The 23,340-nt window shown below is 37.8% G+C and overlaps 1 long non-coding RNA gene across 1 annotated transcript; it reads left to right on the top strand.

The window, feature by feature from the left end:
* The first annotated feature begins 6,711 nt into the window (after positions 1 to 6,711).
* On the top strand, positions 6,712 to 9,655 carry LOC136229005 (uncharacterized). The gene is made up of 7 exons (XR_010688956.1): positions 6,712 to 6,886; positions 6,965 to 7,035; positions 8,018 to 8,148; positions 8,243 to 8,324; positions 8,623 to 8,766; positions 8,874 to 9,377; positions 9,461 to 9,655. It is a non-coding gene; the product is annotated as an uncharacterized lncRNA (long non-coding RNA).
* The last annotated feature ends 13,685 nt before the right edge of the window (positions 9,656 to 23,340 follow it).

The raw sequence follows: 23,340 nt of genomic DNA, 5'->3' as shown, positions 1-23,340 counted from the left end.
CTCGGATGCTTTGCTCTAAGAATATGAATATTCAGACGTGTCGGAGTTTGAGCGCGGCTTGTGGCATCCCGCTTACTTCCTCGTTCGGGTCCTACTTGGGGATTTCGCTCTTTAGTGGTCGGGTTACCAAGAACTCTTTTAAGAACACCATTGACTCTGTGCAGAATAAACTTTCCTCGTGGAAGAGTTCATCTCTTTCCCTTGCGGGTCGAATGACCCTGATCCAATCCGTGTCCAATTCCTCCCCAAACCATGTCATGCAGGCAAACTTGTTACCTGCGGCGGTGATTCAACAACTTGATAAATCAAACAGAAGATTCCTTTGGGGGGCGAAAGAAGGAGAAAAGAAGTTACATCCTATCCCTTGGGATGATGTTTGTCGGCCTAAAACGTATGGAGGGGCGGGGCTCAGAAAGGCTTTGGATAATAATAAAGTTATGTTGATGAAGTTGATTTGGAGGATGTGGAAGAACCCGGAGGCTATTTGGGTGAAGTTACTGGTGGGGAAATACAGAAAAGATGTTATATTTGGTGGCGGCCCTAGTCGTGTTAAGAGCTGTTCTTTCCTTTGGAAGAGTATCTCATCCATCTTCCATGAATTTTGCAAAGGTGTTGAGTGGGATGTAGGGAATGGTAAGACCATTAACTTCTGGAGGGATAAGTGGTTGAAGGGTGTTTCGCTCTTTGATGTTGCGAGGATTAAACCGGGCGTAAGGGATTGCTCGCGGACTATCTCTGAGTATATTACTGACTCCGGGGATTGGAATTGGCTGGAACTGGAGAGGTACTTTGATGTCGAATGGCTGTTGCGGCTTCGGGGAGCTTATATTAGTACTGCTGCCCAGGAGATTGATAAACGGTGTTGGGGTCGGACGAGCAATGGGAGCTTTACTTGTAAATCAGCTTATGCTTTGGTTTGTGACCTGCCGAATATCCCGAGTGATCGTAAGTGGCGGGCTATTTGGGCTATGAGAATTCCACAGCGTGTAAGAAGCTTTGGGTGGCTGTGTTTACACGAGAAATTGATTACTAATAAGGAGCGTGCTCGCCGACACTTAATTGTACATGATGTCTGTGGTCGTTGTCATAATCTGACGGAGTCACTGACGCATGCCCTCCGGGACTGTCCGCTTAGCGCCAATCTGTGGAAGCAAGTCCTTCCGCCTTCTGCCCAAGGTGAGTTTTTTCGTCAAACGGATACGAACTGGTTCAGTTGGTGTCTGTCATCTATGCCTCAGCCTTTCCCGAATTGGCATGCTACTTTTATGGTTACATGTTGGCTTGTTTGGCGATGGAGGAACTTTGTGTGTTTTAACAGAGGTGGAGAAGTCCCTGGGAATCCGATTGATGTTATTCGCAGGACTATTTTAGAGTTTAGGAATGGATGGGTCAAGGAGGATGGGATGGGAAATGATAGAGTTTACCATATGGTTGATGTTAGTTGGTCCAAACCGAGGGATGGTTGGTTTCGGTTGAATACGGATGGCTCTATGAACCACACTAGTGACATTTCATGTGGGGGGGTCATTAGAGATAGTCATGGCTGCTGGAAAATTGGTTTCTTGGCTAATATGGGAAAGGGTAATTCGCTTGAGGCGGAGATGTGGGGACTGTTGTATGGTCTGAAACTCGCAAAGGGTGAGGGAATTAGTTATCTGGAGGTGGAATCGGATAATTTAGAGCTTGTTAGCTGTGTGAAGGAGCCTTGTGACCTTGTTGGTTCATCGCGGAATATTTTGCAGTGAATTCTTTCTACTGTAATGGAGTTTATTGGTTTTGATATTCATCATATCTATCATGAGCAAAACAAGGTCGCGGACAGAATTGCTTCTGAAGCTCATTCCGCCCAGCCGGGTCTTTTGGTGCTGAATGGTATACCAGGTTATGTAAGGGAACTTTTGATGGATGATTTAGCTGGCATTTCCGTCCCGAGATTGGTCCCGGGCTAGTTTTCTGTTTTGTCCCTGTTTTGTTTCTGCTGTTATCAAAAAAAAAAAAAAAAAGAAAAGTCTTGTCCTCTTTCTTTTCTTTTCCTACAAACTCACCCACCCACCCAAAACGATGTAGTTTACCATCCACTTTTTGTCCAAACTTGGGTATAGATATCTAACCTAGAAATTAGAATTCCTCTCTGGTTTGGCAGGAAACTTTATCTAGGCATCATTCTTATTTTTCAAATTTTGTTTTTTTAATAAATCCATGCTTCTTGGAAGCTTAAATGGTTCACATCTTCCTTTACCCTATAAAATGCTATCATCTAAATAAAAAATAAACCATCAATCCAATCCAATCCCACAAACAACAACAATTTCGAACCTCTGATCATAGCTCTCATTATTTTCAAATGTGCAAGTTCAATGAACAACATTTTCACCAAAAACGATCCAAGATTCAAAACCCCCCAAACTACATGGAAAAACCAATAAAGATTACTTATTTTTCAAATCCAACAATGGTTAAATTAACCAATCCTTGTCAGTTTCTATCAATTGTTCAACAACTGACTGGCAAAGATGCCAAAATTGTAGATACTTGGAATCCTTGTGCAGAAACACCTAATTATATTGAAGAAGCAGCCGCACATGTTCCTAAACATGAAATTCTTGATATAAAGATGGACAGTGAAGACAGTAATGAAGATATTTTATCCAACAATTCCTCTTCTTTATCAGTTGAAATGGAGAATAGTGTGTTTTTGAGTAACACTTCAGATAGTTTCTTTCAATTTCAATTTGGTTCTGTTTTTGAGTTATTAGAGTTTAATTGGTGCCTTAAATTTAAAAGGAGGGGTAGAAAATTTGTAAATATATCTCACAACAATCAGTATAGTTCACCATAAATTGCAATCAGTTCAACATAAATTTAAGGTTCATGCATACCGATGAAGACAAAACAACTCAAATTTACTCATTCAGTACTTTTGACAAACACCTTGGTGATGAAAAGAGCCACCAAATCACAAACATCCCCAAAAGCCCCAAAGTATTCAGTTGACGATAAATTTAAGGTTGATGCATACAGATGAAGACATTGATATCGAAGTAGGAAAGGATGTCTGCCATCATCTTTGGAAGAGGAAGTCGGAACCCTCTCTCTACGTGACTACAGTATATGGTTAGGAAACCACTTGGCGGACAGGAAGGTCGTTGATGAGTCGCCGCTAACTGAGTCTCATAATTATTGATCCATGGGAAGCGACTCGCCAGATCCGCAAGATCCGCGGCATTCATACGAGACGGAGTGGACTCCGCTCGAGGATTCTTTTTCCTAGGTCGGGAAGAAGAAGAAGCCATCCTCCCAGAAAAACACCTAAAGTCTACGGCCGGAGCAGTACCGGTGACCGGACTGGAAAGGTTTTTACTTCTACCTAAATGAGTTCGATCACAATTATACGACGAGTTGCGTAACTCAGCTAAATCGGAGCAAACCGTACCTAGGGAGGAAAAAGAATTTTCCGACGATGAAATAGTCCAACTGAATACAATCTCAGGAGAAGAGGACAAATTAAAGAGTTCAGAGGTTGATTCGGAGGACGAAGAAGAGCTCCTAAACATTCAGAGAAAGTAGAATGAAAAAGATGAACTTACATGAAAATGAAGCTTCGATAATTCTGAAACTCTGAGAGAAGCTCTGTAAATGAAAACGCAAAAGAAAATGGAGAAATGAGGAAGAAAGAGAAAGTGGGAAATGAAGAAAACATTTTCTCTTTCCTTGAGCGGCGCGCCTGTGACGCGTGTCATCCATCGATTGGCATCGAACAAAGGGATCATTAATACAGGTAATCATGACGACGCGCAAAGAAGCTCAAAAGCCCTAAAGGACTTTAAGGGAACTTTGGGGGGGGGGGCTTCTGATAACATTGTGATATTATCCCAAGGATCAAAGGGGATATTCGCCTAAAGAACGCCACGTGTAGGTCGCCTGATACAAGAACTCCGCAGCGTATCAAAGTAAAGAGATCCGACGGGCGGATCACCTAGGACTCGCCAAGAGAGACCCGCGGGCGAACCTGTGAGGCGAATCTCCATAAAGACCCTTAATGAGCTATCAATTAGCTAACCGTCAACTTAAGGGTAACTTGTAACCGCCATTAATGAGGCATTAATGGAGACTTTCTAGTTACTGGAAGTTACAACTTCATAGCTATATATAGCCTGAGTCTCAGGCTATCAAGGTACACATTTATCTTTACCCTTTGTCAATTCAGTTTGCACTCTTGTTCATCCTTACTGACTTTGGCATCGGAGCTTCCCCCCGTCGAACCCAACGACGCCCCCACAGGGACTGAAGCTGATCAGAATTTCTCCACAAGTCATCAATTATGTTGTTCAATAAGTTTCATCTTCATTATTTTTACAACCACACAACCAGTTAAGATGGCATATACACCATTAAAAGACATCAACAAGGACAACAAGCAAATATGCATAAAGGTTCGTGTAGCACGTTCTTGGGATTTCATCAACCCACACAATCCAAACCAAATTTTCAGTTTTGACGAGCTCTTTATTGATGAAATGGTATTATTTATAACCTTCAACTTTTATTGTTATCTTTATCATACTTCTCAGTTTATTGCTATTATACTTTCCTATATTTTTTATAGGGTAAATTCCAAAAAAAAACCCTTGTGGTTTGGTGTTGTTCCAAAAAAACCCTTGTGGTTTGTTTTTACAAAAAAAAAAAGGACCGTGGTTTCACCGTTACCCGAAAAATGGAAAATTACTTAACACCGTTAAAAGTGCTGACGTGGCAAGGGGTAGAGTTGGAAAAAAAATTTATTTTTTTTTTATTTTTCTTTTTCTTCTTCTTCCTCTCTTCCTCCTTTTCTTCTCCTCCTCCTCCTCCTCCTCCTCCTTCTTCTTCTTCTTCTTCTTCTCTTTCTTCTCTTCTTCTTCTTTTTTTCATCTTTTTTTTCTTTTTTTTTTAATTTCCAGAATTCTGGAAAATTTTTTTTTATTTTTTTTAAATTTTTCTTTTTCCTCCTTTTCTTCTTCTTCTTCTTCTTCTTCTTCTTCTTCTTCTTCTTCTTCTTCTTCTTCTTCTTCTTCTTCTCCTTCTTCCTCTCCTTCCTCCTCCTCCTCCTCTTTTTCTTTTTCTTTTCTCTTTTTCTTCTCTTCTTCTTCCTCCTCTCCTCTCCTCTCCTCTTCTTCTTTTTTTAAATTTCTGAAATCCAGACGTTACATCTGAAATTTAGACGTTGAACGTCTAGATTTCAGACGTTCAATGTCTGAAACCTAGACGTCTGGGTTTCAGACATTGAACGTCTGAAATCCAGACGTTCAACGTCTGAAACCCATACGTTCTTAAGAACGTCTGGATTTCAGACGTCCAGAATTCTAGAAAAATTCCAGAATTCTGGAATTTTCCAGAAATTCTGGAAATTAAAAAAAAAGAAAAAAAAGATGAAAAAAAGAAGAAGAAGAGAAGAAAGAGAAGAAGAAGAAGAAGAAAAGGAGGAAGAGAGGAAGAAGAAGAAAAAAAAAAGAAAAAAAATAAATTAAAAATAAATAAATTTTTTTTCCCAACTCTACCCCTTGCCACGTCAGCACTTTTAACGGTGTTAAGTAATTTTCCGTTTTTCGGGTAACGGTGAAACCACGGTCCTTTTTTTTTGTAAAAACAAACCAAAAGGGTTTTTTTGGAACAACATCAAACCACAGGGTTTTTTTTGGAATTTACCCTTTTTTATATTAATATTCCTTTTTCTCTTTTCAAAACAGGGTGATACCTTACAGGGAACTGTACCAAAACAATTTGCTTCTCAAATTCGAGATTTACTGCAAGAAGGATCCATTTACCATATTTCTGGATTCACTATCATACCAGCTCAAAGTAACTATAAGATAAGCAAGCATCCCTTCCGCATCAGACTTCCTCCGAATGTCTTTGTCAAAAAACTTGAAGAATCTGATTCTGACATTCCTTATGATAATTTAATTTCCTTGACTTCAATAGTATAAAAATGAGAAGTGGTTTTGTAGATTACTTATGTGGTAAGTTCTCTTATAAGATTAATTACACCATACATGATTATTTTATCACTTACATGTTTCTTTTCATTTTCAGATGTTGTTGGACAATTAGTCATTATTGAAGACATTGAACCAACAATGGTTTCAAACCAAATAAGGGATAAGAGGACCCTTTTCTTACGAGATATCGGGTATACACTAATATTTAACTTCATTATATGTTAATTTTGCTTTTTAAATCTCAACAATGTAAATAGTTAATGTAAAAAAACACTTACCACAATCATAATGTGAAAAACACAATAATGAAACCAAATTGGAATTGATATACAAACCTTCTGTTACTAAGTTTAACAGACACTTTTTTATAACTTTAAAAATTCATTACACATATATATGCATCTTCCGTTTGCTGGAGGTTAATTATTTGGGTACGTTTAATGTTACATATGTTGTTTATTATGTTTACTAAGAAAACATTTGATTTTACACAAATTGAATGTTTAATATCATCCGTTGTTTGCTGTATTAGAATTATTTGTGTACATTTAATGCTACATATTTTGTTTATTATCTTTAACAACAAAGCATCAAATTGTAGACAGATTCAGTATTTAATACCATAAACATTCGTTAATAACATATATATGTACCTCTAAATCAATTTCAATTCTGGTGTTTTACTAATTTACCCTTCTAATTTCCATTCAAAGCTTTTGTTAGACCTCTCTCAAAACGGCGTAGCTTCAAATATTTCCTGTATGTGCATTTTCAGTTTCATCGTTTCTCTCTTCTCTCCCATCGTTTCTCTCTCTTTCTTTTGTTGATTCTTCTTCCGCTCTCGGCCGCCGATTCAACTATTTTTGGCCGTTTATCTTCACTCACTGCTGCCAGATCTAAAAACTGCATAGGTTATTTATGGTTTCCTTCTCTTTTCTTTTCTGCTTTCAAAAGTTCATAGATTAAAAAAAATTGTATTTGTTTTCCAGGTTGGTGATACTGTGATTTAGGGTTTGAAGTGGGTTTGGAAGTTGTGGAAAGAGTTCGAGCGGTTGTAAAAGTAAGTCTTCTTTGTGTTTTGTTCTTCTTTTCCTTGGATTTTTGATTCATGTTCTTCCCGATTTCTTTCCGTAAATTTGAACTGTTTTGTCTTCATCTGTATGCATCAACCTTAAATTTATCGTCAACTGATTGCTTTGGGGATTTTGGGGATGTTTGTGATTTGGTGGCTCTTTTCATCACCAAGGTGTTTGTCAAAAGTATTGAATGAGTAAATTTGAGTTGTTTTGTCTTCATCGGTATGCATGAACCTTAAATTTATATTGAACTGATTGTAATTTATGGTGAACTGTACTGATTGCTGTGAGATTATATTTACAAATTTTCTACCCCTCCTTTTATATAATTTAAAAGTGAACATACATGTTTATAGTTCCATTTTTTTTATGAAACTATAGTTCCATTTTTTTTAAATGTGCTTCTTTATTTTTAAAATATTTTTCACCGACTATATTGTTCTATTTTTGAATTAACGGACCATAAAAATTTCCACATATAATATTGAATTTGTTTTTGATAGTTTGTCTGATTTCTCGGTTCGATGCTCATCAAGCACTCTCGAGATGGATCCTCTCTCAATTAAATCTTTTTGTATATGCTAAGAATCGAAATCAAGATCTATTTAATTTAATAATAATATTGATATAATAATATTAATTGTCACGCCCTTAACCACTCAAAACCAACCTTAGTTGATCTATTTTTACTACTCTGATATACATTTTTTGTATGAAGAACTAAGATTAGAACTACATTATTAATATGAAAGAATTAGACAAAGCTTGATTTAATTAATTAAAGTATAAGATTTTTCTAATCATAATCAATTGGGAATCCAAAAGATAATCCACCCTAGAAACGACTGGTAGCTACATGTAATGATATTAAGTTTATATGAATATATTTTTTACAATCTAATACTTTAATTCCCTTTATTAGGTGAAGATTTGAAACTCCAATTAACTTTTCACTTTTTTTCTCAGTGGAAATCAAATTGAAGTAACTCTTTGGGGACAAACAGCTGTTTCATTTCCAGAGGAAAATGTGCTCACAATTGCTAAAGACAGTCCAGTGATTGTTGCATTTGTTACCATGATCGTCAAACCTTTCAATGGTTTAGTTCATCCTTATCATTCCTTAAATAAATGTTTACACTTCAAATATTTTTTTCCCCAGTTCCCTATTAACTTATTCCATTTCCCCTCCAGATACTTCCAAACTTAACAGCACAACAGCTACAAAATTCTACATTAATCCTGAAATACCTGAAGTTGACCATATTGTGAACAGGTATATACGTTGCATGTAAACTAAATATGTTTTATATAGTATTATTTCTTAATATAAAACAATATCATTTTACTATTAGCTTAAATGACACAAGTCCAAAGTTACTGAAAGTTACTGAAAGTTACCAAAGAGGCTGTCATTCTTAAAGATATTGAATCTGATAAAAATAACAACTGCAAAAGCATTCAGCAACTTCTGGAATTGGACATCCATGTTGAGAAGGTTAAATATTAGTTTAAATTTTTTAAGACATATTCAAAACTAATTAACTTCACCTAACTTTTACCTTCTTCATTAGGCCACAAAATACACATGCAAAGCTAAAATTAAAGAAATAGATTGTAGTGATGAGCATGTCAACGATGCAAAAGTGGTTTACAAACCAATGAAGACAAGGTTTGTGCAAGAAATGTGGTGAAGTCACACAACTTCCTATCCATTGGTAAAGTTTAATTTTCTATATTTATTTTCAGATGCTTCCTTTTTGCTTAAGAATATTTACACCACTTTACAGTTATTTGTTAATAATTCAATTGTTAAATTCGATAGGTACAAGTTGACAATAATTGCTGAAGATAAAACAGGAATTGCTCCTTTTGTGTTATTTGGACATTTAGCAGCAAAATTAATAGGAATTCCTGCAAGCAACCTGACAGCAACCTTCAAAGATCGGTATGAAATGCCATCAATAATGTCAAAAATTTGTGGATTAGATAAAGTTTTCCAAGTTGTTATGAGTAATAGAGTTGAGGATGCATCGAACATTTCATTCAAAGTGACACATATTTTCAATGACGAATCTACCCCCATTAAGCCAGAAATTCCCAGCCCAATTTCTATGTGCTCCACACAGTTGCTTTCTCAATCTCCTGCATCTCAATCCAGTACATCTATCGTTGTAAAAAAACTTCAAATCCTACCATCTGACAAAGAAAATTCAAACTCTACTGCTCCACTCACTTTCCAAGACAAACCTCCTCAAAAGGTTGATGATACTGCAAAATCTGATGAGCTTCTCACATGCTTAGTGTCAAAGAAAAAACAAAAAATGAAGTAAGTTGTAATTCATTTACCAATGAACAACATACTGTTTTATTTACAATAACTTTCTCATATTCCTTTTTTTTTACTCTCAGGTAATCCAAGCAAAAATCAATGTTCATCAGCATGACAGATCCATCACATGCTTTAAACTTTTTGATTACTATAATAGGAATAGTTTTGATTGTAAATACAAACTTCAAGTAACCTATTTTGATTGTACATCTAGACTTTACTTAAGCTATTTTGGTTGTAAATCTAGGCTTTACTTCAGCTATTTTGGTTGTAAATCTAAACGGCACATGGTTGTAAATATAGGCTTTACTTAATCTATTTTGGTTGTAACCTGTGGCTATATATTAATTCAGAATATCAACTTTTTTAAAAAATTAGATATCAATAATGAATTATTTTTTTTATACACCCGAAGCAAAGCGAGGGGTTCGTTCTAGTATATATATATAAAAAAAAGATAACATAAAAGAAAAGGGAGGAGAAAGAGTTGTACTTGTATTTGATTCTTCAATTTTCAAAGTAGAACCGAAATCTATTGATACGAGTTAAAGACCTCGTATGGATGGGTTTATTTGGTACGGTAATTACTCTCCTCTACGAGTCTATAAGAGGTAATTGAAGTATTTTATATAAGAGGTAATTAGAGTATTTTATGTTTGAATTGATAAAATGCAAAATGGTATTTGAACCTTATGTTATATCTGTGTTCTACCTTAATATTAGATTAGGAGATTAGTTACGTTTTTAGATTGGTAAATAATTGAATGAATGAATAATATGGATATAAATGATATAGTCTAGAGATCAACTTTATGTCTTTAGGTGAAAACTTAAAATTAATATAAATTTTAAAAGAAATTATAAATTGGGAGGACCTTAATTAATATTTTCATAATTAATCATATATAATTATATTTACTTTATGCTCATTACGTTTTTGTAAAACATATATATGAGAGAACTACAATTAACAACCATTAATTTTATATCAAGGTGAATGGTATGTGAACAAAGCCCATAAATATAAAATGTCTACGTCTATGTATCAAGCAGATATAAAAAGAATATACCCAATTATATCAATATAAAGGAATAGGTTTTTATTCTGTTTTGGATTTTCAATTGGGTAAAAATACTCTTATCATTTGTAGGTTTCGGTCACAGAAGGAATTGACGATATTAAATTATTAAATTGTAATGGTCTAAATTTTTATATATTGAAAAAAAAATATAATAATATAAAGAAATTAAAAATAATAATTTATACGGATAGACTTGTGACAGTGTTAAGAGTCTAACTGAACCTGCGGTCGGAATTAACGATACCAGTTTAGTTTGCACGTTACAATTTCGGTAACAAACGAGAATAGTCCGATAAAAGCGTTGGGTTTAAAATTTAGTTTTAAGCTATTTGTATAATATTTAAGTGACTTTAATTTATCGAATTTATGAATTAAAATAAATTGTCAAATTAGAAGGATTTATACTGATATTTGTTAAATTAGAAGGACTAATACCGATATTTGTCAATTAAAGTCGGTATAAAGAAAAATAGTAGAATATAAATTTTATACAAGAATTCGAATATAAGATTAGTACAAGTAGACTTATGACACCGTAACGAGTCTAATGATATGTTCGGTTTAAAATAACTATACCGGTTTAGTGTTACGTTACCATTCCGGTAATAGAAAATAGTCTGATAAGAAGATTTAACTTTAAACGATATTAAATTTTATCGATATAATATTTTAAGTAATTTAATTCTTAGAGTTGGATTAAATTATGAATCAGTGATTTTTATATGAATTTTTGATAATTTTAGTTATATTAAAGGAGTATTTGATTTTAAATGATTTTGTATTTTGAGCAATTTTTAGAGAGTATGGAACAATTGTGCTCCTTTTGCGGAAGCCAAATGGTTTATGGTTTATGGTTATGAAATTTGATTGTGAAAAGAGATTTGAGCATGTTGTAATTTTATGATTTTATATATATATCCATCTAGAGTAATCCGGATCGGTGGTTTTATATTTGAAGCCCATGTTCAGTGAGAGACATGGCCTGTGTACACATTTGAAAGACCTATCGGGTATGGTAAAGAAGTGTTGAGTAAGACCATGCGGGATAGGCAAAATTATGAGATATCACGGTTCTATTGTGGGGATTGATACGTAAGGGGAGAAACTCTAGGATGGATATAATTTACGAATTTGGTTTGATAATCTATTTGTTTGATTATGAATTTGGTTTGGAGAAAAGTTTATTTGGTTACGAACTCGTTTAATAAAGAGTTTATTTGATTATGAGTCAGATTTGATAAACAATTTATTTGATTACGGTTTATTTTGATAAAAAAAATATCGATATTTAATTGTGATTTGTTCTATTATGAATTGATTTCATTTGATAATATGATTTTTTTTAAGTTTAAAAATTTATATTGTCGGGTTGGATAAAATATTCGTATATAAAATATAATTTAATTAGATTATCAAATAAATTTGAGATACTAAATATTAGTTTATGCTCAATAACTTTATTGTGAAAAATAACATTGTACAGTAATGAAGTGAAATATACAATTAAATGATTAATGAGTCAAACAAGGTGTGAATAATTAAGAGAACTACCTAAGTAGGAGAACTACCTAAATTAGGTAGAACTACGTGGTTTGATTCCCGATTTAAAAATTAAAGACGTTCGGGATACGTAGGAAGCTTGATAGGATTATCAAGTCCAAGCCAAATAATAAATAACATTTTAGGTAGTCCGAATAAATTTTTAAAATAGATTCGCATTTCAGACTGTTAGAAGTTGGTTATCCTATTTTCCATTCATACCCGATGCCGATTTGGGTCGGGTGTGACAGGAACTGTCGTGGGTTGGGTAACCCACGTACAATTAATGTTCTGATGGACCTAGTTAAGATTCATAGGCCTATGGTTACCTTCTTAAGGGAAACTATGATTAAGGAGGAGAAAGTGATTTTGGTTGGTAGAAAGCTCGGGTACAGTGGATATTTTATTGTGAACGGCTCGGGTCATGGGGGTGGTATTATGCTATTATGGAAAGATAATATCACAGTTACAATTCAGTCATCTTCAGTTAATCATATTAATGCTTTTATTACCTTTCCAAATATACCAACCTGCCGTGTTACAGGATTTTATGGTTTCCCGAAAAAACATCGCCGGAGAGCCTCTTAGGATTTGCTGCGATCCCTCAAAGACCAAGAGGGTTATGCATGGTGCTGCATAGAGGACTTTAATGATATAATATGTTTGCAGGAGAAGCGAGGAGGTAGAAGTCAGCCGAATTGGCTTATTGAAGGATTCAAAAAAGCCGTGGAGGAGAGTGGTTTAGGGTCAGTTCCCATGGATGGGTATCCATTCACGTGGGAAGTCGGTCTAGGTACTCATAGATGGATTGAGGAAACTCTTGATCGTGCACTTGTCAACTCAAAATGGAAAGAATTATTTGCAGAATCTAGAACTCGGAATCTTATTACTATTTCATCGGATCACTCGGCTATCCTTTTAGAGAGTAAGATGTGGCTACGCTGTCCTGTGATCAATAGGTTCCGTTTTGAGAATGCTTGGCTAAGGGAGTCTCATTGTGAAGTAGTTGTTCGTAAAGCATGGATATCTGATAAAAATTGTTCGATATCTACTAAGATATCAGCTTGTACCGATGCACTCAAAGAGTGGAGTTCCTCTTTGGAATCAAATTTTAAAAAATCCTTGAATATGTACAGATTGCAGATGGAAGCCGTACAAGGAAGAATGGACGAGTATGGAATGCAAAGATTCAAGCATGCCTCATTAGCATATATGTCAACATTAAAGAAACAATAAGATTTTTGGAAGCAGAGAGCTAAATTGCTTTGGTTAAGAGATGGTGATTCAAATTCACAATACTTCCATTCCTACGCAACAGACAGAAGAAAGAGGAACAGCTTTTCGAGTCTCAAGGATTCTAACGGTAATTGGTGCACAAAGGGCAACGAATTAGACGATATTCTATCTGAATATTTTAACGGGATATTCACGAGTATGGGTAATAATGATTCTCCACTTTTACCGTTTGTACAATCAAGGGTCACGTAGGAGGAAAATGAGTTGCTATCTCACGCATTCTCAAACGACGAAGTAAAAAATGCTTGCTTCTCTGTGCATCCGGATAAAAGTCCGGGCCTTGACGGATTAAATCCGGCTTTCTTTCAGCATTTTTGGAGTATAGGGGGACCTGATGTATGTGAGGTATGTTTCTTTATTCTCCGTTCTGGCAGGATCCCGCTGAATCTTAATGATACGTTGATTGTGCTCATTCCAAAGATCAGTAAGCCAGAATATGTCTCTGATTTACGTCTGATTGCACTCTGTAATGTTCTGCTCAGGATTCTATCAAAAATATTAGCTAATAGACTTAAAATTGTTCTTCCATCCATCATTGCTACTACTCAGAGTGCATTCATAGCTGACAGATCCATCTCAGATAACATTATTGTGGTGTATGAGATGATCCATAAAGTGCGCGGGTTGAGGCAAGGGAAACATGGGACAACCGCTTTGAAGCTCGACATGAGCAAAGCATATGATCGTATTGAATGAGGCTTTTTAGAAAATATGATGAAAAAGATGTTGAAACACCTTTCCACATGATTTTGATTTGACAAAATTATTTATGTAATTGATAAAAAATATTCTAACACATTAAATTTAAATGCTTTGATTTTTTCATACTAATGTGTTTGTTCAATGTTGAGTTCATTGATTTATAAGACATTAAGATATAAAGTCTAAAAGCCCATAAGTGGAAGTCAAGCCCAAGTCAACACATCAAGACCTCAGGGCCCAAGATTTCAAAACGCGGTCGTTTTGTACAAAGCACAAGCTCAGCTTGAAGAAGGATCGAGAAGCCTTCTCTCAATAGCTTCAAGATGAAGCTGCTGAGGAACGACAAGAAGTACAAGACAGCGGCAGACAAGAACCAACTTCTAAACAAAGTATTTCTACTTTGGGTAAAGTTCAGAAGGCGCAGGAAGCTGTTTGGAAGACTTTGCCAAATATGTCGAAACATTCTGTTTACCGGACGAAAAGCTGCCGAGCACTGCCACGGACAGAAGATGCAAGAATCTCATTGGCCAATGACACTGAGCGCGTACTGAGTGACAACGACAGGAAGCCGTTTCCCTCCAACGGTTATTTCGAAATTCGAAATTACCGGTGCCTCAAGTGTCACTATATAAAGGCCTATCATTTGCTTCAATCGATGCAGATCTTCAATTAGCCGAAACGCTGTCCAAATTCATACTTGAAGTTCTATGAGAAAAGCAAAGCAAAAACCTTACACAATTTCCAATTATTGTGTAAAAGTCTAGAGTGATTTTCAATCATCTAAAGTGTCTTAGCAATTGTTGTTTAGGACAAACACTTTATCATTTCTAGAAGAATAGAAAGGAGAGGCTGAGTACTCGGTTATAGTACTCAGCGGTAGATATAGGAGTGAGTAGAGGTATAGAGGAAGGTACTCTTGTATACTCAGCTTCTATTGTAAAAGGTTTCGTGCTCTACCTTTAAAGAGCTCAGTAGAGAATTCAAAAAGCTCGGACGAGTTCCGGGGACTGGACGTAGGCGGAGAGGCAGAACCAGGATATGTCTGTTGAGGAACATATTTCTAACCCTTAAACTCCTTTATATATTGTTTGCTATAAAACTGACTAAGTAACGAACTCACGCTGAGTTGAGTGCACTAAGAAGCTGAGTTTAGGAATAGACTCTAAGTGCTATCTCCTGACTCAAGGAAAGAAACAGACTTAGTCACAAGTTGACTAAGCTTGTGTCTTAGAATTACTTAGCGCCGCTGTGTAAACCTTTTCTTAAGAAAAGAAGTCAGCCTAAACGGACAAAATTTTAAATAGTTCCTATCCCCCCCCTTGGAACTAAACTTGTCACGTTATAAGGGACCAATAAGTGGTATCAGAGCTTACCAGCTCACTGAGCAAGATATAACTATCTTGAGCTGATCCCCACAATGGCTGAGAACAGCACTCGTTTCCTCCCAGGAAATCAGACAACTCAGATTTTACCTAAGGGACTGTCCATTACTCGGCCCCCTCTGTTCTTCGGGTCTAACTATACCTTTTGGAAGAACAGAATGAAAAATTTCATTCAGGCAACAAATATGAGTGCATGGCTTTCTATAGTCCAAGGCCCATTTGTTCCTGTTGAAACTATTGACGGTCAAACGGTTGTTAAAGCTGAGACTAAATGGACAGAAGATGATCTCAAGAAGCTACAAAATCATGCTTCGGCTATAAACATGCTTCACTATGCATTAGATGCTGCAGAGTACAACAAAATTTCAGGTTGTGAGTCAGCACAGGAGATCTGGAAGAAACTGGAGGTCACCTACGAAGGAACCAACAAAGTTAAGGAGTCCAAGGTGAACCAGCACATGAGGTTGTACGAGCTGTTTGAAATGAATGATGATGAAGGAATCTCTGAGATGAACGCAAGAGTCACAAACATTATCAACGAGCTCAAGAGACTTGGCAAGATCTTTACTGAGGAAGAGCAAGTCAAGAAGATACTGAGGAGTCTTCCTAAAAGCTGGCAAGCCAAGAAAACTGCTGTTGAGGAAGCTCAAGACTTAACCACCTACAAGTATGATAAACTCATTGGCTCGCTGCTGACCCATGAGATCTCGATGAAGAACTTTGAGGTGAAGGAGAAGTCTGAAGACAAGAAGCAAAAGTCTCTTGTCATGAAAGCCGACTCCACCGACGAGAGCTCAACAGACGATGAAGAGATGGCCATGTTCACTAGAAAAATGAAAAGGCTGTTCAGAAAGAATGACAAGTATTCAAAGAAGCCTTACAAGAAGTTTGATAAGTACAAAGCTGAGTCCAGCGATAGCAAGTGCAAGAAGGACAGCTCAAAGCCAATCACATGCTTTGAATGTCATCAAACTGGCCATATCAAATCAAGCTGTCCTACCTTAAGGAAGGAAAAGAAGAACAGCAAGAAGGCAATGGTGGCAACCTGGAGTGATAGTGATGAGTCATCATCATCAGGAGACGATGCCACTGAGTCAGCAAAGATCTATTTCATGGCAGATGAGCTTGCTGAGCCTTGTGTTTCTGATTATGCTGACCCCTCCGTTGCATCTGACGATGAGGCACACTCAACTGAGGTAATATCACTACCCTTACTCAGAAATGAAATGATAAATGCCCTGAGTGACCTCTACACACTTGTCAAAAAGTGTAACAAGAAGGTTAGAGCACTCAGCAGGCGATGTGACGAGATTGAAGAGGTCAAACTGAGTGACCTTCGATATCTTCTCCAAGACAACTCAACTTTGCATAGTAACATAGAAATTATGCAAAAGTTTGTCTCCGAGGTCCAATCAGATTCTAAGAAACTGAAAAAGGATGTCACATCTATTCAGAACCAACTCAAGGTTCCGAATAAAAGAAATATTCCTCTGAACACTCAGTACCGAAGTACTAGTCAGCAGAGATGGAATCCTCATCGGAATGTCCAGTGTGACTTCTGTGGGAAGAAAGGACACACCACAAAAGTGTGATGGCACGCTCAGCACTGGGGTGCTGACCAGTCAGTGAAATATCCTAAACGGAAGGTCAACTGTGACTTCTGTGGGAAAAATGGACACACTGTCCAAGTGTGTCGTCATAAAATGAAATATGATGCTTTACCTGCTGAGCCTAACAAACAAGGACTCAAAAAGACTTGGGTACCTAAAGATAACTAGCTATATTGCAGGTAAGCCTGAGGTGTGCTGAGAAGTCAAAGATGTGGTACATTGACAGTGCATGCTCGAGGCATATGACTGGTGATGAAACTCAGTTCATCACATTTATGAGTAAACGAGGTGGAAGTGTAAGTTTTGGAGACAACAAAAAGGGTAAGATAGTAGGGTCAGGAACCGTTGGTGGTAATCCTACTATTGAGTCAATCTCCCTAGTCAGCGGACTCAAATATAACTTACTCAGCGTAGCTCAGCTATGTGACAGTGGGAGAAAAGTTATATTTGATGACACTGGATGTAAAATATTCGAGGGTAAAACAAATGAGTTGATTTTAACTGCCCTTCGTATTGATAATGTCTTTATGCTGAACTTAGAAAAGAAATTTTCAAAAACTGTATGCTTAGTGTCAAGGGAAGAAAATTCCTGGCTATGGCACAGGAGACTTGGTCATGTAAGCATGGACCTCCTGGCCAAATTAGCAAGAAAGCAATTAGTTGAGGGACTGCCAGAACTTAAGTTTGAAAAAGATCAATTATGCCACGCTTGTCAAGCTGGAAAACAAACCAAACAATCTTTTCATAGTAAAAATATTGTCTCAACTAAGCGTCCATTAGAGTTACTACACTTGGATCTCTTCGGTCCAGTCCAGCCGCTGAGCTTGGGTGGTAGAAGATTTTCCTTGGTCATTGTAGATGACTTTTCTCGGTACACTTGGATCATCTTGCTGAGTAGCAAGGATGAAACCTTTGAGACGTTTTCAAATTTAGTAAGAAAACTTGAAAATGATAAAGACCTTAAGTTAGCTCACATCCGAAGTGATAATGGTGGAGAATTCAAGAACCAACAGTTTGTTGAATTCTGTGAAGCCAACGGCATTGACCATAATTTTTCTGCTCCTAGAACGCCTCAACAAAATGGGGTTGTTGAAAGGAAAAACAGAACCTTAGTTGAAATAGCCAGGACAATGCTGAGTGAGCATAGGCTTCCAAAGTACTTTTGGGGAGAAGCTGTCAATACAGCGTGCTACATACTTAATAGGGCTCTAGTTAGACCCATATTAAAGAAGACCCCCTACGAACTTTGGAAAGGACGAAAGCCCAACATTGGATACTTTCGTGCCTTTGGTTGTAAATGTTTTATTCTAAATACCAAAGATAGCCTAGCTAAGTTTGACTCAAAAGCTGATGAAGCTATCTTTTTAGGCTACTCAACAAACAGTAAAGCATACAGAGTTTTCAATAAATGAACTCAGGTCTTAGAAGAGTCAGTACACGTTGAGTTTGATGAAACTAACCCTGCAGGAAAAGACAAGCAGCTGACTGAGGATGATCCATACTCAGCACCCGCTGACCAAGAAACAGCCGCTGAGTCACTACCTCAAGGGCTGACCAAAGGTAAAAGCGAAACTCAAATTGTCTTCACTGACCAATCTACACCTGCAGAGATTGTTGAAACACAACCAGCTCAAGACATCAATCTTCCAAAAGAGATCAGAATACCAAGAGGACACTCAGAAAGTGCCATTGTTGATGCTGCTGAAAACACCCTGATGACAAGAAATCAACTCAGGAGATACCTCAACAACGTAGCATTCGTCTCAATTCAGGAACCAAAGAACTTCATTGAGGCTGAGTATGATGAGTTCTGGATGAATGCAATGCAAGAAGAACTTGATCAGTTCAGAAGAAATGAAGTATGGGACTTAGTGTCAAAACCAAAAAGCCAGAAGACCATAGGAACAAGATGGGTCTTTCGCAACAAGATGGATGAACAAGGGAACGTGGTCAGGAACAAAGCAAGACTTGTAGCTCAGGGCTACAGTCAGCAAGAAGGTATTGACTACGGTGAGACCTTCGCCCCAGTGGCAAGGCTAGAGGCTATAAGAATTTTATGTGCTTATGCAAGTTATATGAACTTTAAATTGTTTCAAATGGATGTTAAGAGTGCATTCCTTAATGGAGTTATAAACGAGGAAGTCTATGTCAATCAGCCTCCAGGGTTTGAGGATCCCAAGTTCCCAAACCACGTTTATAAACTCAAAAAGGCTCTGTATGGTCTCAAGCAAGCACCACGTGCTTGGTATGAGAGGCTGACCAGTTTCATACTGACTAGAAATTATGTCAGAGGTAAATCTGATACAACCTTATTCATTAAGAGAAAGGGTAAAGATACCCTATTGGCTCAGATATATGTTGATGACATTATTTTTGGTGCCACTAACGAGTCAATGTGCAAGGAATTTTGTAAGCAGATGCAGACTGAGTTTGAAATGTCAATGATGGGAGAACTTACCTTCTTCCTTAGACTTCAAATCAAACAAGGGAAAAATGGCATCTTCATCAGTCAAACTAAGTATGCTAAGGAGATATTGAAGAAATATGAACTTGAAAATTGCAAGTCAATATCTACCCCCATGGGCACTGACACTGTCCTCTGCGCTGACGAAAATGGTAAGTCAGTAGACAGCAGATTGTACCGAGGTATGATTGGCTCTCTACTCTACTTAACTGCTAGTAGGCCGGACATTCAGTTCTCAGTATGTTATTGTGCTAGATATCAATCTAACCCTAAGGAATCTCATTACATAGCTGTAAAAAGAATCCTTAGATATTTGCAAGGCTCAGTGAATGCAGGTTTGTGGTATCCCAATACTCATGATTTCACACTCATTGGATACACTGACGCTGACTACGGATGAGACAAGCTTGAACGAAAATGCACCTCGGGAGGATGCCACTTCCTTGGAAGCTGTCTTGTGTCCTGGTTCAGTAAGAAGCAGGCGTCAGTAGCCCTATCAACCACTAAAGCTGAGTACATTGCTGCTGGAAGCTGTGTTGCTCAAGTCCTATGGATTAAGCAACAACTTTAAGATTATGGCGTTCAGACTAAAACAATTGAAGTCAAATGTGACAACAAAAGTGCCATTGACTTATCAAAGAACCCAATCCAGCACAGTAGGATGAAGCATGTCAGCATAAGACATCACTTCATCAGAGATCATGTATTCAAGAAAGAGATTAAGTTGACCTATGTCCCAACGGATGAGCAGTTTGCTGATATCTTCACAAAGCCACTGGCTCGTGAGCAATTCAACATACTTAGAGAAGCCATTGGTATGTTTAATCCTCTTCAGTAAATTCCAAGTATAATATGTGATATATATACATGCTGAGTTGGTTACCATGCTGAGTGAATAATGCCAAATTAGTAACTATCACATGCTGGGTAAATATAAATGCTGAGTGTTTATCTTAAACTGAGTGATTGAATACACGAATTATACCTTGCGTAACACTGACTGCTCAGAACTTTAAACGTTTGAAATTCTTAACACTGAGTAAAAATCCATTGCAAAACTTAATGCAAAACACGCGAATTAAATAGCCACCTAGGATGACGTAAGCGCAATAATTAGAATATACATGCGCCGAATGTGTCATAAATACCAGAATCCCTGTCGATTGAGTATCTCGAGGTCAAACGGACACCTCAACGCTTAGGATCAATTCGACACCTCTATAAATAGTGGATGATTTCCCACTTTTATCTCTTTACGCTTAGAAATTTCTGGTATTCAAATACTCTTCTCTAAAAACTCCCAAACTTCTCAAAACTTCTCTAAGAATCATGGCAAAAGATTCTCAGAATGTCTCCGGTGCCGGTTACACCATTAATCGCTCTGATGAAAACCCTCAATCCCATGCTCAGCAGGAACACGGTGAGACTCCCACCAAGTCTCAAGAAACGAGTCAGCGTGACCACTCGAAGGTCACTACACCGAGGAAGCAAACCAAGGCTGACCAAGCCACCTCCTCGAAGGGAAAACAATAGAAGGATAAGGCAAAGAAGCCCGTAGAACGCACCTACTCTCCGATTTACGAGAGTGTGAGGGGATATAAGGTTGACCACTCTAGATGGTTTTCAAAGGGTTTTGTGGAAGCTGAGCAACCCTTCTGTGAGTGGATAAAAAACAACGGCTGGACAGAGCTGTTCTCAGTTCGCGAACATACCTATCCCGAGTTAGTGAAGGAATTCTATGCTAACCTAAAAGTCGCGGATGACAATAGGGACTACATGGTCACCCAGGTTCGGGGAAAGGATATCTTCATCAACCCCGCTTACCTTGCCTCACTACTCAAGTTGAAAAACGAAGGAGCAATACTTCGTAAATCTGGTGACATTGTTTCAAAGCCCCTCTAGAGACGTTGTTTCTCCACCAAAGAAGCTTAAATTTGTGTCCAGAGGAACAAAGCCTCAAATTCAACAAGGTCAGGATGGACCTAGGTCAGCGGAAAACCTCAAAAGTTGAGCCTGAGGTAGAAGAGAGAGAGGACGCTGATCAGCAACCACTGAGGAAGAAGAAGAAACTCACTTTTGAGTTAAGACCCATCAATGCACCTCCTACTGACTTTGTCATTCCCACTGACTCAAATTTTGTACGAAGTCTTGGCGATGACATTGAGCAACCATAGGGTGAACAAGATGAAGAAGAACTGGGTGGTCAGTTCGATAATGAGGACACAGTGGATAATGAGCATGATGATGAGCCATCAGATGTTGACCAACATGGCACAATTTACACTGAGGAGATTGAAGAGGAAGAAGCTGAGCCAACAGAAAAGGAACACACTGTTCAAAGGGAAACTTCACCTGCTGACTCTATTGAGTCTATTCCTGCTGACTCTCCTCCAAAGACCAAGAAATTAAGGAGACTTAAGAAGAAGGCACATCGATCCCCAGTCATTGACCTAATGAGTGACTCGCCTCTGAGGGATGAAATCACTGACCTATTGAGTCTTCACCAGAGCAACAAGAAAATCAAGCCCCTGTTTCTCAGCCTAAGGAACATGCCGACTTAACTGCTTCCCCAAGCCAAGATGATGCTGAGCAAGTGCTCGAAGATCCTGCTCCTCAACATGTTGAGCAAGCTAAGGAAATACCTGCTCAGGTCAATACTGAACTTCCTTAGCTTCCCAAATCTAGTCAGCTTGAGCCTGACTCTGAGCAAGTAACACATTATGCCGATCATCCTCTTCTACAAATCCAAGTGCAGAATCTAATCCAGTCAGCCTCAACTGGAAATGTGAACTCAAGACCAGCCACTGATCATGCTGGCACTTCTTATATTGAGCAGAACCAAACACCGCCTCCATTCAGTTCTACTCCTCTTCCGGCATCTGGGCCAACGAATGATGGATCATTCAGCTATCTTACTGCCTCTGAGTCTGGTCGAAGAATTATTGACTCAGCTCAAGCCCTGCTCCATGACCTCCGTCAAACAAACAATGATGCCACTGGGTCAGTTCCTGTTGAGCCAACTCAGCTTTCGTCTGTCACTCAGCTTCTTACAGAGATCAAAGGTCTGAAGGATCTTCTGAGTGTCATGACTTTATTACAGTCTCAACAGCCCAGGCAGGAATCAATAATGAAGCTGGCCGAACTCCAGCTGACCATGGTTAATCACATGAACTCCCTACAGGGTCAAATTCATCAACTGTCAGATGCGAACACAATGTATGCAACTTCTGCTAAAGTTCATCAACTCTTCAACCAACTTCACACTGAGCAAGAGAAAACCAATCACCAACTCTCTTCCTCCTCCCAATGCTCCATTGAGCAAATTAGTGAGGTTGTACGTCTGCTAAACTTAAGCAAGGAAGAGATGGAAAATGACCAGCTTAAGACAAACGAAATCCTGAAGTACTCTCGAGTCACTTTCAACCACGTGCGCCATACAAATGCTCAACGTCAGTACTTTGACACATCCTTGTTAAAGATGTTTCATCAAGCATTTGCCATGCTTACTGACAGTATACACTGGGTTGGAAAGTCTCAAGCATATATTCTGAGTATGCTGAGTGCCGCAGCTATCAGGATTCCACGTTCTATTCTGGATGATGGTGTTCCAATTTTTGACGGCATAAATGAAAGCACACGAAAGCTTAAGGCATTCTCTAAACGCCTAACTCAAGCTGCCATTGAAGACACCTTCATTCCTCTTCCTGCCGATGGTGGCAAAACGGGGGAGAAAGAACAAGCTCAAAGAACTCAACATTCAGAAGAAGCTTCAGGTAGTCAGCAAAAATTCAAGGGAAAGGGTAAAGCTAAAGAGCATGAAGCCCAACTCAACTACAAGAAGAAATAGCTTGACTAGGATTGACTAGATTCAACTTTGTTAAAACT

Source organism: Euphorbia lathyris, chromosome 1 (genome assembly GCF_963576675.1).
Source record: "Euphorbia lathyris chromosome 1, ddEupLath1.1, whole genome shotgun sequence".
Taxonomy (NCBI): Eukaryota; Viridiplantae; Streptophyta; class Magnoliopsida; order Malpighiales; family Euphorbiaceae; genus Euphorbia; species Euphorbia lathyris.
Note: the sequence above shows the minus strand (reverse complement) of the source record. Positions and strands in the feature narration are given on the sequence as shown.